Source organism: Cetorhinus maximus, chromosome 6, assembly GCF_964194155.1.
Source record: "Cetorhinus maximus chromosome 6, sCetMax3.hap1.1, whole genome shotgun sequence".
NCBI classification, from domain to species: Eukaryota; Metazoa; Chordata; class Chondrichthyes; order Lamniformes; family Cetorhinidae; genus Cetorhinus; species Cetorhinus maximus.
The window spans coordinates 135,513,086-135,528,106 of NC_135884.1; the positions used below are offsets into that span (position 1 = coordinate 135,513,086).

The 15,021-nt window shown below is 41.7% G+C and overlaps 1 protein-coding gene across 1 annotated transcript in view; it reads right to left on the minus strand.

Annotated features, from left to right (window-relative positions):
- Positions 1-15,021, minus strand: part of mphosph6 (M-phase phosphoprotein 6) — a 41,725-nt gene that overhangs the window by 25,779 nt on the left and 925 nt on the right. The window lies entirely within an intron of this gene.

Sequence of the window (15,021 nt, forward strand, 5' to 3'; positions counted from 1 at the left end):
GTAATTGGCTTTTCACAGGTTAGCATCTGAAGCGTACACATGGCAGTTTTATAAGCCAGGTTAAGTGATATGTAAGGCAGAGGGATACATTCATGTATACTGTGTTTGGAAGGAAAAAATATCTCTCTAAAAATGCAGAGGTTTGAGCAATGCAATAATTAAAAATAATTGACACTATCAATATCAAAAGTATTAAGTAGCTTCATTGTGCAAAAATCCTAGAAATATCCAGCTTTCTTAAAATATGCTATTGCAACAATAAAACATGTCCTACCTATATTAGCATTCGTCCTAGTTTTTGATAAATGGGCATGGCTTTCTGATGCATTCTAAGGGCTGATGATACTAATGTGTTGAAATGCTGATGGCTCTACAATTTCTGTCAAGCAATGTTAGCTTTGAAAATGCCTCATATGTTTAGGACATAAACTTTAATACAAAGCAATTACTGAGCATTCTAGCGTGCATGTAAAATTTATTAGTCAAATGCCACTTTTCAGACATTTAGCTTGGTTAGCAGTCTACAATGAATAAATGTATTGCTTGAAATGATCAAACATCAACTGGACTCTTACTGATTTGAATGATCCAGGAATGACATATAGAGCAAGTAATTTACTTGAGGTCAGTTATGGATAAAATAGCTAATTTGTCATTTCATTGAATTCTCTGCCCATTCATTCTGAGAGAGTACATTTTCATTTTAGGATGCAGTTCCAGAAAGAGGTTGTTCATAATTACAACTGGACTACAAAACCTCAGTCATCATATAATATGGATCAGACAATTAAGTCTTGCATTATGGATCAAGCAATTCATTGCTCATGATATCACCATCTTAAGTATTATAGAGAAACAAGCTTGCAACACAATTTTCCTTTGCATGATTTCAATGTGAAGTTTTGTTAGTCTTCAAAGCTGATTAAAAGTGATTCGTCACCAAAGGCATTATGCTTTCAAAGAATATGGCAAACTTTACCAATCTAAAGCTCCAAAAACAAAAATTTCATGCATTAAGAGTCCTGTAGGACACTTTTTTCATTTTGAATTTGAACACTGCAAAATCAAAGAGCAAAAAATGCTGCAAATGCTCGAAACATTAAACAAAAATCAGTGCTTTGATAAAGGCCTGTATGCCTAAAACAGTAAGTTGTCAGTCGGGCTGTCCATAGATGCTTACGAACTTGCTATATGCTTCACTATTTTATCTTTTTATTTCTAAAACAATAATGACGTGCTTTTGTTTTTTCTACTTGTTACAATTACTGTGCCAATAAGTCATCAATGCAGTTAATTGTGTCACTTCCATAGGCTGGGTGATCTGCAATATCATTAACTACATTTCTGATGATACATGTATCAGTATTTTTTGATGGTAGCTAAGTTCAGATCTCAGCATTTCTCAACTTAAAATTTAGTTACTGGAATTAATTTTTAATTAAAATGGCCTCAGTTGGAATATATTTTTTTCATATTCTTTCACAGGATGTGGTCATTGCTCGCTAGACCAGCAGTTTTTATTGCCCATCCCTAATTACCCTCAAGAAGGTGGTGGTGAACTGCTGCAGTCCATGTGGCACAGGTACACCCACAGTGCTGTTAGGAAGTGAGTTCTAGGACCCAGTGACAGTGAAAGAACAGCAATATAGTTCCAAGTCACAATATTTACAGCCACATGCTGTTCCTGGTCCTCTTCATTGAACATATACTGCATTTGCCATATTGTCTCAACACCTCAAATTACTTCATACCACGAATTGCGTCTTTGGAAGTACAGTAACTGCTTCATAGGCAAAGTCCTTTCTTTGTTAAAATATACATTCAGTATTTAATCAATATACTGTATTTGGTTTGTTCAAAGCTCATTCTCTGCTCAGTGATAGGTTTACTCAACCTCAATATTGGATCATACACAGAAAGAAGAAGTCTTTCCAGGAGATTTAGTTCCAGCTAGTAAACCAACTGTTCAATAGATTAAAACAAAAAACTACTGTGGATGCTGGAAATCCAAAACAAAAGCAAAAACAAAAACAGAATTACCTGGAAAAACTCAGCAGGTCTGGCAGCATCGGTGGAGAAGAAAAGAGTTGACGTTTCGAGTCCAATGACCCTTCAACAGAACTGAGTGTAGTTAGGAGAGGAGTGAAATATAAGCTGGTTTAAGGTGGGGGGCGGGGGGAGAGAAGTTGAGGGTGCGGTGGTTGTAGGGACAAGCAAGCAGTGATAGCAGCAGAGAATCAAAAGATGTCACAGACAAAAGGATCAAAGAGGTGTTGAAGGTGGTGATATTATCTAAGAGAATGTGCTAATTAAGAATGGATGGCAGGACATTCAAGGTACAGCTCTAGTGGGGGTGGGGTGGAAAGACTGACAAGGTATTAGTTGTAGATTTAAAAATAATGGAAATAGGTGGGAAAAGAAAAATCTATATAAATTATTGAAAAAAACAAAAGGGAGGGGGACGAAACGGGGTAGGGATGGGGGGAGGGAGTTTAAGATCTAAAGTTGTTGAATTCAATATTCAGCCCGGAAGGCTGTAAAGTGCCTAGTCGGAAGATGAGGTGCTGTTCCTCCAGTTTGCGTTGGGCTTCACTGGAACAATGCAGCAAGCCAAGGACAGACATGTGGGCAAGAGAGCAGGGTGGAGTGTTAAAATGGCAAGCGACAGGGAGGTTTAGGTCTTTCTTGCGGACAGACCGCAGGTGTTCTGCAAAGCGGTCGCCCAGTTTGCGTTTGGTCTCTCCAATGTAGAGGAGACCGCATTGGGAGCACTTCAGTGGAATGAACAACCACCCTAACTCACTAATGCAAATCAGAGGGTAGAACACTCAATCAGAGCTGGTTCTTTGTACTTCACTCGCTAAATAACCTCCCTAGCTAACCTAACGCTCTAATTGATAAGATGGTCCTAAAGTCAGCAAACAGTGGGAAGTTTACCATTGCTCTGCGATTATAGGCTGTTGGTTTTGGCTGATTAAACTCCAGGGGCCGGATTTTACCATCAGTGAGAAGGGGTGGGGCCCGCTCGCCGATGCGTAAAATGACTCGGGATAACGTTGGGCGGAACCCCCGATGTCACCCCGCCCCATTTACATTTTCAGGAAGGCAGGGACGCAGCAAAATCAGCTGCACGCCCGCCGACCTGTCAATGGCCAATTGAGGCCATTGACAGGATCAATTAAGAACTTAAAAGGACCTGTCCATCCAACCTTAAGGTCAGGCCAGGCTAGCAACTAGAAAAAACATGAAATCTCATCCACCGGTGGGATGAGGTTTCATGTAAGGTTTTAAAAATTTTAATAAAGTTGTTATGGAAATTATGAACATGTCCCAACTCATGCACTTAGCCTCAGGGAGATGAGTGTGCTCTTTTGTGCGCATGCGCGAAAGAGCGCACTCTTGATTTTAGGGATTCCCCCCGCCCGCACAGGGAGCGCATAGCGCTTCTCTGCGGACGTCACGCTGGGCGGGCCTTAATTGGCCCGCCCATGCAAAATGGCGATATAGCCCCAATCGCCGGTGGCGATCGGGTCTGCGCCCACCCACGATTGGATCAGCTCCGCCTGCCCGACGAATGGAAAATTCAGCCCTAGTAGTATTATTGTGTACATTTGGTAATTCTCAAGTTCTCTGTATTTTGCGTATGAGGAGCATGTATAGTCCTTAATGGGCAGACAGAAATCCTACAGAATTAGATAACTCAGTAACTTGAATCAAATACATGGTGATGGGTTTTACAGCCTCAAATACCCAAATGACCAAAAAAATACTTTCGACTATTTAATTTAGTTTGGCATACCACAAATATTTTGCATTTTTCTGGTAACATGTTGTCATCGTACATTCACTTCATTTTTTTTCATTCAGATATGAATAGAAACTTGCTTTATTACATCCAAAGGACATACAATGAATTTGCCTTGAAATGTATTTGCTGTTATGTAGGTAGGTAAATGTAACAGCCAATCTACACAGCAAATTTCCGCAAACAGCAAATAACACAAAACAACCCATCAATCATTTTTAGGGAGAAATGTTGACAGGGAAAATGAGATCTCCCTACTCTTCAAAATGATACTACAGAATTTTTTATGACCACCTAAAAAGCAGATGTCTCACCTCTGATAATGGCTTTATGGCTTTTCAGCCTGTTTAAGTTGACACTTGTAACTCTTTCGAGTTATCAACAGATCACATGTAAATTGCACTATGAAATTGTATCAAGGATTTTGTTTCTGTTGACAATAGCATAGAATCATTGAATATTACAGCACAGAACAAGGTCATTTGGCCCATCAAGTCTGCAGTGATCCTTTCAAAGAGCAATCAGTTAGTCCCACTCCCCCACTCTTTTTCCATATCCCTGCATTTTTTTCTCCTCCAATTATTTATCTAACTCTCTTTTGAAGGCTACTACCAATCTGTTTCCATGAGTCTCAGGCAGTGCATTCCAAATTCTAATCATTCATTGCGTAAAGATGTTTTCTCTCATGTTGTACAGCGAAAGGTCAACTCTAACACTGCTCTAATAATAGCTACTCAGCATGTGGGTAAGGAGCTATGTCATAATGATGTCACTCAGAGAGAGAAGAGTGAGAAGAACCTAAAACAGTAAAACAGCAGTAGCTCTGTCTTAATGTTCTGAAATCTTGTATATAGTTAATTATGTAAATAAAAGTCCTTTTAAGGAAAGATCTTTCCCTCCAGCCAGATCTCTTGCTAGAGACCATCTTCCAAGGCAACCCAATAATGAGACATGTCACCTGTGATACTTTTTATCAATCAACTAAAATCTGTTTTTATTTTGCTTTGTACTCATATTCTATATTGTAATATCAATTTATCTACATACATGCCGTAAAATGACTCAGTTGCGTTTTGCAGAGGAGCTTGGGCAACTGAATGTTGAATGAACAAGAATCAGTATTCAGACAGTCAAAGTAGCCATTCAAACAAAACACATCTACGCTGAAATATGCAAGAATATAAATATATCTAGCACAATTAACATGCCATATTGCATCATGTTCGTAAAATCTAATTAAGTTAAATACTATCACATCCTCTAGAAATGATGCATTAACCCATGGCATATTTTAATGATTGTGAAGTCAAAAGTAAGTGCAACCACAAATATTTTAGGTTTAAACAAAATTAATGACTTATCCCTTTCACCTCTATCCTCAAAAAAAATTGTACTGTAGACATTTTGGACTGTTTTCTCATGCATTTATGCAGCTGTATCCAATTCACACACATAACCTATAAGGTAACCAGTTTATATTGAGATAGTACAGAATTGTAGTCGCCCCATAATCATTAAGTTGCGCGCGAACATTGCAGCCACTTGAGAAGTTTCTAGAATTCACCCTTATATTTGCTGAGATACTTTTTGCCCCTATTAATAAATGCAGTAATTTATATTCTAATGAGCATTTAGTTCAAATCCATCCAATAAACAAACCTTAGGTAAGATTGTATATCAACTCAATTCTATACTTTTTGTAAACTGTGTATGCTTCAAAATATTTGAGATGTACTGCACATTACAAGGAAGAAAATATTTTTCACAAATAATTTCAACTGCATTGAGTACCACAGAGATAGACAGTGATTAACCTGCACAACAAGGGAAATATTGGTAAAAACAAAAAGCTAAAAGCTACTGCGGATGCTGGAAATCCAAAACAAAAACAGAATTACCTGGAAAAACTCAGCAAATCTGGCAGCATCGGCGGAGAAGAAATCAGTTAACGTTTCGAGCCTTCATGGCCCTTCGGCAGAACTGGAGCATAGTTAGAAGAAGGGAGAAATATAAATTGGTTTAAGGTGGGTGGGGGCGGGGAGACACATTGAGGGTGTGGTGTGATGATTGTGGAGATGAGCAGATAATCAAAAGATGTCACAGACAAAAGGGTCAAAGAGGTGTTGAAGGTGGTGGTCTTTGTCTGAGAAAAGTGCTAATTAAGAATGGAAGACAGGATATTCAAAGTACAGCTCTAGTGGGGGTGGGGTGGAAAGACTAAAGGTTTTAGTTTTAGATTTAAAAATAATGGAAATAGGTGGGGAAAGAAGAATCTATATAAATTATTGAAAAAAAAAGCGGGGGGGGGGGGTTAGAAACGGGGTGGGGATGGGGGGAGGGGGAGTTTAAGATCTAAAGTTGTTGAATTCAATATTCAGCCCGGAGGGCTGTAAAGTGCCTAGTCGGAAGATGAGGTGCTGTTCCTCCAGTTTGCGTTGGGCTTCACTGGAACAATGCAGCAAGCCAAGGACAGACATGTTGGCAAGAGAACAGGGTGGAGTGTTAAAATGGCAAGCGACAGGGAGGTTTGGGTCTTTCTTGCGGACAGACCGCAGGTGTTCCGCAAAACGGTCGCCCAGTTTGCGTTTGGTCTCTCCAATGTAGAGGAGACCGCATTGGGAGCAACGAATGCAGTAGACTAAGTTAGGGGAAATGCAAGTGAAATGCTGCTTCACTTGAAAGGAGTGTTTGGGCCCTTGGACGGTGAGGAGAGAGGAAGTGAAGGGGCAGGTGTTGCATCTTCTGCGTGGGCATGGGGAGGTGCCATAAGTGGGGGTTGAGGAGTAGGGGGTGATGGAGGAGTGGACCAGGGTGTCCCGGAGGGAACGATCCCTACGGAATGCCGTCAAGGGGGGTGAAGGGAAGATGTGTTTGGTGGTGGCATCATGCTGGAGTTGGCGGAAATGGCGGAGGATGATCCTTTGAATGCGGAGGCTGGTGGGGTGATAAGTGAGGACAAGGGGGACCCTATCATGTTTCTGGGAAGGAGGAGAAGGCGTGAGGGAGGATGCGCGGGATATGGGCTGGACACGGTTGAGGGCCCTGTCAACGACCGTGGATGGAAAACCTCAGTTAAGGAAGAAGGAGGACATGTCAGAGGAGCTGTTTTTGAAGGTAGCGTCATCAGAACAGATGCGACGGAGGCGAAGGAACTGAGAGAATGGGATGGAGTCTTTACAGGAAGCGGGGTGTGAGGAGCTGTAGTCGAGGTAGCTGTGGGAGTTGGTAGGCTTGTAATGGATATTGGTGGACAGTCTATCATCAGAAATTGAGACAGAGAGGTCAAGGAAGGGAAGAGAAGTGTCAGAGATGGACCATGTGAAGATGATGGAGGGGTGGAGATTGGAAGCAAAATTAATAAATTTTTCCAGGTCCCGACGAGAGCATGAAGCAGCACTGAAGTAATCATCGATGTACCGGAGAAAGAGTTGTGGGAGGGGGCCGGAGTAGGACTGGAACAAGGAATGTTCCACATACCCCATAAAGAGACAGGCATAGCTGGGGCCCATGCGGGTACCCATAGCCACACCTTTTATTTGGAGGAAGTGAGAGGAGTTAAAGGAGAAATTGTTCAGTTTGATTGTTCAGTTGTAAAGGGAAATATTGGACCTGAGATTATGTGGTCTTTATTCAATTTTTTTGAATGCACTAAATAAGCTTTACTACACAATCACAGGTACTTACATGGAATGGTTTAAATTGATATTTCGTGCTTGCTGATGGAAGCAAGCCATCCACAAAATTAGAAGTACAGATGTCACATTCAGCAGTCTGTGCTTACACGCTTGTGTTCACCAGATAGTGAACCAGGATAAAATTTACTTAATGATTAAATGCAGATCATTGTGAAGTTGTAAAATTTTGTAAAAGAAAAGTGAGTAAAAGTATGTCAATAGTCTTAAGAGTGCAGAAGCAGGAAGTGATGGGATACATTCACATATAACTTGGTGCAAGTGCAGGTTGATCAGGCCATTAAAATGAAACAGAATTTTGTGTTAAATAAATAGGGACACTGAATATAAAAGCAAGGAAGTGATGTTGAATTTGTACAAAATATTGGTTGCTGTTATAGTGAAGATATTAAAGCCCTGGTTAGGATACAGAAAACCAAGCATAACTAAAGAATGGAAATCTGTTTTGCACTCTAACCTGAGTGATACATCATAAAACCTGATTTGCCTTCCTACAGCCATCTCATATTGCTTTTGCTTGTTTATCAAGTTTTCTAGTATTACCTTCAAGTCTCCCTATTGATCTGAACCTTTAACAGGAACCCCTGCACAATGCAATTTCCTAGTCTATTTCACTCTCTTCCAGAACCTTCAAATTGGCGAACACCTGAGCAACATGAGTCTTTTAATCATCTTATAATCCTCAAATATTAAAACGCAAACAGGATAGTACCGAGTCACAATTTCCTGGGTTTATGAAGAGGCATAGGAAGTTATGCTAAATCTATATAAAATAATAGTTCAGCTCCAGATGGAGGATTGAGCTCAATTCTGGGCTTTTTAGGGAGGTTGTGAAGGCTTTAGGAAAGATGCAGAAGAGATTTACTAGAATAGTTGCAAGAATGATGAATTACAGTTAAGTGAACAGACTGGAGAAGCTGGGGTTGTTCGCCATAGGACAGAGAAGAGCAAGAGGAGATTTAATAGAGATGTTTAAAACTTGAAGGGTTTAAGTAGAGTAAATAAAGGCAAACTGTTTCCAAAGACTGAAGCACTGATAATGAGAAGGCACAAATTTAAGGTGATTAGCAAAAGAACCAGAGGCAACGTAAGCAAAAACTATTTTACAGAACAAGTGATGAGGATTTGAAGCCTGACAGGTGGATACAGATTCAATGGTAGCCTTCAGAAAGGAAATTGGATGATTAATTGAACAAGGAAAAGGTTTCAGGCTTATAAGGACTAAAAACGGGGAAGTGGAACTAAATGGATTGCTCTTTGAAAGAACTGGCACAGGCTTGATATTCTCCTTCTGTGCTGCACTATAACTCTATGATATAGACAGAGCTAAGTAATCCAACAACCAATGGATCAGATCAAAGCTCTGCAGTCCTGTCACATCCAGTCGTGATTGGTGGACATTTCAACAGCTAACTGGAGGTTTATGCCTCCAAAAACATCTATGGATTCAATGATGGGAGAGCCCAGCACATCAGTGCAAAACGCAAGACTGAAGCATTTGCAACCACATTCAGCCATAAGTGTCAAGTGGATGATCCATCTTGGCCTCCCCTGAGTTCCCCACCATCATAAGTGCTAGCCTTCAGCCAATTTGATTTGATTCACTCCACGTGATATCAAGAAACAGCTGAAGGCACTGGATAGAACAAAGGTATGGGCCCTGATAACATCCTGGCTATAGTACTGAACAGAACTCGCCATGCCCTGTTTCAATACAGCATCTACCCAACAATGTGAAAAATTGCCCAGCTATCAACATCCTGGGGGTTACCATTGGCCAGAAATTAAACCGGACTCGCCATATAAATACTACGGCTACAACAGCAGGTCAGGGGCTGGGAATTCTGTGGCGAATAACTCACCTCCTGACTCCCAAAAGCCTCTCTCCCATCTAAAAGCACAAGTCAAGAGAGTGATGGAATACTCTCCACTTGCCTGGATGAGTGCAGCTCCAACAACTCTCAAGAAGCTCAACACCATCCAGGACAAAGCAGTCCACTTGATTGGCACCCATCTACCACCTTAAACAGCAGTGTGTTCCAACTTCAAGATGCACTGCAGCAACTCACCAAGGCTCCTTCGACAGCACCTTCCAAACCCGAGACCTCTCCCACCTAGAAGGACAAGGGCAGCAGATGCGTGGGAACACCACCATCTGCAAGCTCCCCTCCAAACCACACACCATCCTGACCATTTCTTCACTGTCTCTGGGCCAAAATTCTAGAATTTCCTTCCTAACAGCACCATGGGTGTATCTATATCACATAGACTGCAGCGGTTCAAGAAGGCAGCTCACCACCACCTTCTCCAAGGCAATTAGGGATGGGCAATATATGCTGGCTTAGCCAGCAACGCCCATACCCCTTGAGAGAATTTTAAAAAGCTATGTCCCATCCACAAAAAGCAAGACAAATCCAATCGGCTAATTACCGTCCCATCTGCCTATGTGTGATCATCAGCAAAGTGATGGAAAGTGTCTTTGACAATGCTATCAAGAGGCACTTATTGTTAATTAATTCTGGAGCCAGAAGTAGGAAACCAGACACCAACCTTTCACTTAATACTAGATTTATTTACAGAATGCAACATTACAAATGTCTGCCTCCTCCCAACAAACTCCCAGAAGTCACTCTTTATATCTTTTTTGACACCAATTAAGTGCCCTGTGTAAAAGGGCACTATCAACTTATCGTAACTAAAGCAAAAACTTTAAAAGAAACTTATCAAATCAAAATGTCATCCCCGGTGCCGATGATGCACTCCAGCACCGTTTAAAATAATGCAATCAGGTTCGTCAGGTATAACTTACCTTTACCAATCCATGCTGGCTCTCTGTGGTGGACTGAAAATTTTCAAAGCGTTCATTCATCCTACTCTTCATTACTGAAGTTAGTAATTTCCCAACAACAGATGGCAGGCTAATGTTCAATGATTTCATGTTTTTCTTGCTCATCTTTCTTAAATAGCAGTGATCTTGGACAATTTATAGTTAGACCATCTGCTATGTTCTTACCTAACATCCTTTAAAACTCTGGGATGGAACCATCAAGTCCTGGGGATTAATCACTCTTTAGTGCCATTATCTTCATTATTCTTATTTTACTTATGTTAATTTTGGTGAGTTACTGTCCTGATTTAATACAGTTTTGTGGGGATTTTCAGAATGCAGACCTCTTACTCTACTGTAAATACTGGTACAAAGTTGTCCGTCATTTCCATAATTTCACTGACAATATCACCATTAGCAACTTCCAAGGGGCCCACATTTCTCCTAATCACACTCTACTTCTTAAGGTAATTGTAAACATAAGGACATAGAAAATAGGAGCAGAAGTAGGCCATTCGGCCCCTCTAGCCTTATCTGCCATTCAATAAGATCATGGATGATCTTACTGAGTTTTGAATTCTAAATTCCCATCTACCCCCTCTGATTCTCTTATAAGATTTTATCTACCTTTGCCTTAAAAATATTCAATTACCCCACCTCCACCGCTTTTCAAGGCAGATTGTTCCAAAGTCGCACAACCCTCAGAGAGAAATTTCTCCTCATCTCTGTCCTATAAGGGCGACCCTTAATTTTAAAACAGTGCCCTCTGGTTCTGGACTCACCCACAAAAGGAAACATCCTTTCCACATCCATCTTGTCAAGACCACTCAGGATCTTATATACTTCAATCAAGTCACACCTCACTCTTCTAAACTCCAGCGGAAACAAGCCCAGCCTGCCTAACCTATCCTCATAAGACAACCCGCCCATTCCAGGTAGCAATCTAGTAAACCTCCTCTGAACTGCCTCCAATGCATTTACATCCTTCCTTAAATAAGGAGGCCAAATCTGCACACAGTAATCAAGGTACGATCACACCAATGCCCTATCAGGCTAAATCTGCAAAATTCAGAGTGGCACCCAGTCCTCAGGCTGTTATAGGAGCCAAGTCAAGTATTTGTCAAGTTTAAGTACGGAAATTTCATCCTGAAATAATAACTGGGATATCAAGCAGGTGAAAACACCACACGAGTCAGAAATGGGAAAAATACAATTCTTCTTCTTCTAAAAAGTGAACTTTTTGGTTAAGTAGCTTCCAATTTAATAGCTTCCTAGATGGCTTGGTCCAGGAGCTGCAGCTCCTGGAAGCCCGGGTTTCAGAGCTGAAGCTGCAGCTGGGGACACTGCGGAGCATCCACGAGGTGGAGAGTATCGTGGATAGCACGTATAGAGAGGTGGTCACACTGTAGGCTAAGAGTCCACAAACAGGAAGGGAATGGGTGACCATCCAGCAGAGCAAGAGGACTAGGCAGGCAGTGCCGGAATCTCCTGTGGCTATTCCCCTGAAAAACAGACATACCGCTTTGGATACTGTTGGGGGGGAATGGCCTCTCAGGGGAAAGCAGCAACAGCCAAATTCGTTGCACCACAGTTGGCTCTGTTGCACAGGGGAGGAGTAAAAAGTATGGGAATGTAATAGTTATAGGGGATTCAATTGTAAGGGGAACAGACAGGCGTTTCTGTGGCCGCAAACGAGACTCCAGGATGGTATGTTGCCTCCCTGGTGCTAGGGTCAAGGATGTCTCAGAGCAGCTACAGGACATTCTGAAGGGGGAGGGTGAACAGCCAGTGGTCATGGGACATATTGGCACAAACGACATAGGTAAAAAAAGGGATGAGGTCCTAAAAACAGAATATAGGGAGTTAGGAAGTAAGTTGAAGAGTAGGACCTCAAAGGTAGTGATCTCAGGATTACTACCAGTGCCACGTGCTAGTCAGAGTAGAAATAGCAGGATATATTGGAAGAATACGTGGCTGAAGAGATGGCGTGAGGGGGAGGGTTTCAGATTCCTGGGACATTGGGACCAGTTCTGGGGGAGGTGGGACCAGCACAAACTGGACAGGTTATACCTGGTCAGGATCGGGACTGATGTCCCAGGGGAAATATTTACTAGAGTGGTTAGGGAGGGTTTAAACTAAAATGGCAGGAGGATGGAAACCTATGCAAGGAGTCAGAGGAGGGGGAATCAAGGACAAGAACAAAAGACAGAAAGGGAAATAAGAAAAGTGATAGGCAGAGAAATCAAGGGCAAGAATCAAACAGAGCCTCAGTGAAAAATAGTGGGAACGGGCCAAGTAATGTTAAAAAGACAAGCCTTAAGGCTTTGTGCCTTAACGTGAGGAGCATTCGCAATAAAGTGGATGAATTAACCGAGCTAATAGATGTAAACAGGTATGATATAGTTGGGATTACGGAGACACGGCTGCAGGGTGACCAGGGATGGGAACTGAACATCCAGGGGTATTCAGTATTTAGGAAGAACTGACAAAAAGGAAAAGGTGGTGGAATGGAATTGCTGGTTAAAGAGGAAATTAACGCAATAGTGAGGAAAGATATTAGCTCTGATGATGTGGAATCTGTATGAGTAGAGCTGAAAAACACTAAGGGGCAAAAAACGTTAGTGGGGGTTGTATATAGGCCCCCAAACTGTAGTGGTGATGTTGGGAATGGCATTAAACAGGAAATTAGAGATGCATGCAATGAAGGAACATCTGTAATTATGGGTGACTTTAATCTGCATATAGATTGGGCAAATCAAAGTAGTAACAATACCATAGAGGAGGAATTCCTGGAGTGTATACGGGATGGTTTTCTGGACCAATACGTTGAGGGACCAACTAGAGAACAGGCCATCCTAGACTGGGTATTGTGTAATGAGAAAGAAATAATTGGCAATCTAGTTGTGCGAGGCCCCTTGGGGATGAGCGACCATAATATGATAGAATTCATCAAGTTGGAGAGTGACGTAGTTGATTCTAAGACGAGGGCCCTGAATCTTAATAAAGGAAACTGCAATGGTATGGGACGCGAGTTGGCCATGATGGATTGGGAAACGTTACTTAAAGGGATGACGGTGGATAGGCAATGACAAACGTTCAAAGAGTGCATGGGTGAACTGCAACAATTGTTTATCCCTGTCTTGCGCAAAAGTAAAATAGGAAAGGTGGCCAAACCATGGCTTACAAGGGAAATTAGAGATAGTATTAGGTCCAAGGAAGAGGCATACAAACTGGCCAGAAAAAACAACAGACCTGAGGATTGGGAACACTTTAGAATTCAGCAAAGGAGGACCAAGAGATTGATTAAGAAGGGGAAAATAGAGTACAAGAGTAAGCTTGCGGGGAACATAAAAACTGACTGTAAAAGTTTCCATAGGTATGTGAAGAGAAAAAGATTGGTGAAGACAAATGTAGGTCCTTTACAGTCAGAAACAGGGGAATTTATAATGGGGAACAAAGAAATGGCTGAGCAATTAAGTACATACTTTGATTCTGTCTTCACAAAGGAGGACACAAATAACATACCAGAAATGTTGGGGAACACAGCGTTTAGTGAGATGGAGGAACTGAAAGAAATCAGTATTAGTAGGGAAATTGTGTTGGGGAAATTGATGGGATTGAAGGCTGATAAATTCCCAGGGCATGATAATCTACATCCCAGAGTACTTAAAGAAGTGGCCCTAGAAATAGTGGATGCATTGGTGGTCATCTTCCGAGATTCTATAGACTCTGGAACAGTTCCTACAGATTGGAGGGAAGCTAATGTTATCCCACTATTTAAAAAGGGAGGTAGAGAGAAAACAGGGAATTATAGACCAGTCAGCCTGACGTCGGTAGTGGGGAAAATTCTAGAGTCCATTATAAAAGATTTAATAGCTGAGCACTTGGAAAACAGTGGCAGAATCGGACAGAGTCAGCATGGATTTACGAAAGGGAAATCATGCTTGACAAATCTACTGGAATTTTTCGAGGATGTAACTAGTAGAGTTGATGAGGGGGAGCCAGTGGATGTGGTTTATTTGGACTTTCACAAGGCTTTTGACAAAGTCCCACATAAGAGATTAGCGTGTAAAATTAAAGCGAATGGGATTGGGGGTAGTGTATTGAGATGGATAGAAAACTGCTTGGCAGACAGGAAACAAAGAGTAGGAATAAACGGGTCTTTTTCCAAATGGCAGGCAGTGACTAGTGGGGTACGGCTGGAGTCGGTGCTGGGACCCCAGCTATTCACAATATATATTAATGATTTAGATGAGGGAACTAAATGTAATATCTCCAAATTTGCAGATGACACAAAGTTGGGTGGGAGGCTGAGCTGTGAGGAGGATGCAGAGATGCTTCAGTGTGATTTGGACAAGCTGAGTGAGTGGGCAAATGCATGGCAGATACAGTATAATGTGGGGTTAAATGTGAGGTTATCCACTTTGGTAGCAAAAATAGGAAGGCAGATTATCTGAATGGCTATAAATTGAGAGAGGGGAATATGCAACGAGATCTGGGTGTCCTCGTACACCAGTCGCTGAAGGTAAGCATGCAGGTGCAGCAGGTGGTAAAGAAGGCAAATGGTATGTTGGCCTTCATAGTGAGAGGATTTGAGTACAGGAGCAGGGATGTCTTGCTGGAATTATACAGGGCCTTGGTGAGACCACACCTGGAATATTTTGTGCAGTTTTGGTCTCCTTATCTGAGGAAGGATG